Below are 2,726 nucleotides of genomic sequence, written 5' to 3' on the forward strand. Positions count from 1 at the left end.
TTGTTTCTGTTGCCTTAGGTGATGTATCAGTGAAAATTCTGCTGCATATGATGTCCGAAATTTTGATGCCTACATTTCCTCTAGGATTTCTATGGATTCATGGGTCACATTTAAGTCTTTTATCCATTTTGAGTTTATGTTTGTGTATGGTGTAATTTCATTTTTTTGTCTAGTTTTATTTTTTTGCATGTAGCTGTCCAATTTTCCCAACACCATTTATTAAAGAGGCTGTCTTTACTCCACTGTATGCTCTTGCCACCTTTGTCAAATATTAATTGAGCATAATGTCTTGGGTCCATTTCTGGGTTCTTTGTTCTGTTCCACTGGTCTATATGCCTGTTCATGTGCCAGTACCAGACTGTTTTGATGACAGTAGCTTTGTAGTATAACCTGATATTTGGTATTGTGATCCCACCTACTTTGTCTTTCTTTTTCAAGATTGCTGTGGCTATTCAGGGTCTTTTTTGGTTCCATATTAATGTTTGATGTATTTGTTCTAGTTCTGTGAAATATGCCATTGGTATTTTGATGGGGATTGCATTGAATCTATAGATTGCTTTGGGTAATATGGACATTTTAATGATGTTAATCCTTCTAATCCATGAACAAGGTATGTGCTTCCACTTTTTTTATATCTTCCTTTATTTCTTTTTTGAATGACCTGTAGTTTTCTGCAAATAGGTCCTTTACTTCTTTGGTTAAGTTTATTCCTAGGTATCCTCATTTTTTTTGCCATGCTGGTAAGTGGGATTGTTTTTTCAGTTTCTCTTTCTGTGAGTTCATCATTGGTGTATAAGAATGCTATCGATTTCTTGACATTAATTTTGTATCCTGCTACTTTGCCAAATTTATTTATTAAGTCTAGTAGATTTTTGATGCAGTCTTTAGGGTTTTCTATGTATAATATATTGTCATCTGCAAATAATGACAGTTTCACTTCTTTCTTTCCAATTTCGATCCCTTTTATTTCTACTTCATGTTTGATTACTGTGGCTAAGACTTCCAGTACAATGTTAAATATGAGTGGCAAAAGTGGGCATCCCTGTCTTGTTCCTGTTCTTAAGGGAAATGCTTTTAGTTTCTGCCCATTGAGTATGATGTTGGCTGTAGGTCTTTCATATATGGCCTTTATTATGTCAACATATGATTTCTCTATTTTCACATTGCTGAGCATTTTTATCAGAAATGGGTGCTGTATTTTGTCAAATGCTTTTTCAGCATCTATTGATACGATCATATTGTTTTTATCTTTCATTTTGTTTATGTGGTGTATCACATTTATTGATTTGCAAATATTGTACCATCCTTGCATCCCTGGGATGAATCCTACTTGGTCACGATCAATATATTTTTAATGTATTGCTGGATCCGATTTGCTAGTATTTTGTTGAGGATTTTGGCATCTATGTTCATCAGGAATATTAACCTGTAGTTTTCTTTCTTTGTAGTGTCTTTTTCTGGTTTTGGAATTAGAATTATGCTGGCCTCATAAAACGAGTTTGGAAGTCTTCCTTCTTGAATTTTTTGAAATAGTTTGAGGAGAATGGGTGTTAGTTCTTCTTTGAATGTTCGATAAAACTCTCCTGTGAAGCCGCCCAGTCCTGGGCTTTTGTTTGCTGGGAGTTTCTTGGTTACATCTTCAATTTCCTTAGTTGTTATTGGTCTGTTCAAGTTTTCTGTCTCTTCCTGATTCAGTTTTGCAGACTATGTGTTTCTAGAAATTTGTCCATTTTGCTTAGATTGTCCAATTTGTTGGCATATAAATTTTTCATAGTATTTGTTAATGATTCTTTGTATTTCTGTGGTGTCAGTTGTTACTGCTCCTTTTTCATTTCAGATTTTGTATTTAGGTTCTCTCTCATTGTTTCTTGGTGAGTCTAGCTAAGGGTCCTTCAATCTTGCTTATTTTTTTGAAAAAAATATAGAATGCTTCACAAATTTGTGTGTCATTCTTATACAGGGGCCATGCTAATCTTCTCTGTATCATTCCAATTTTAGTATATGTGCTGCCGAAACGAGCACCCAATATATTCTTTATTTCTGCTACATCATTTTTCATTTCCTACTGATTTTTCCCATAGTTTCTATACCTTTTTTATGCTGTTGAATATCCTTATAATCATTACTCTGAACTCTATATCTGATAAATTGCTTATCTTCATTTCATTTGGCTCTTCTTCTGAGAATTCTCTTTTTCTTTCATTTGGGACTTGTTTCTTTGTTTCCCCATTTTAGCTGCCTGTTGGGATTGTTTCTATGTATTAAGTAGACCTGCTCTGACTCCCAGTGTTGGTAGGGTGGCCTTATGTAGTAGGTAACCTGTAGGACCTAGTGCCATAGTTTCCCTGATCACCATACCTAGATGCTCTACTAATGCTCCTTGTGTGCATTGTGTTGGCCCTGCTGTTGTAATGGAGTATTAATTGCTATAGGTCCATTTATGTGTGGGCTTGACCCTCAGACTGGCTGACAGTGAGACTCAACCCCCAACACAGTGTGCAGGCTGCTTTGTAGGTGCAGAATTTGCCTCAGCTGGGTTTGGAGCCTGCCAATATTTCCCTGTGGCTATATTGCTTGTGAAGCTTATTGGGTCCTACTCTGTTGTCTGAAGCTGGCCACTGGGTTTTTTGGTTTGGGGCCTTATTGGAGGGTCTCTGGTGCAGGCCAATGTCAGACTTTTTTGTGACTGGCCCTAAGTACCCTATTTAAAGCTATCAGTGATCCAC

General features: G+C 36.4%; 1 non-coding gene across 1 annotated transcript; it reads right to left on the reverse strand.

Annotated features, from left to right (window-relative positions):
* Window positions 1-1,915: 1,915 nt before the first annotated feature.
* On the reverse strand, window positions 1,916-2,022 carry LOC118616571. The gene has a single exon (XR_004956568.1). It is a non-coding gene; the product is annotated as a U6 spliceosomal RNA (small nuclear RNA).
* Window positions 2,023-2,726: the final 704 nt, after the last annotated feature.

The sequence above is a fragment of the Molossus molossus genome, unplaced genomic scaffold, assembly GCF_014108415.1.
Source record: "Molossus molossus isolate mMolMol1 unplaced genomic scaffold, mMolMol1.p scaffold_m16_p_4, whole genome shotgun sequence".
Lineage (NCBI taxonomy): Eukaryota > Metazoa > Chordata > Mammalia > Chiroptera > Molossidae > Molossus > Molossus molossus.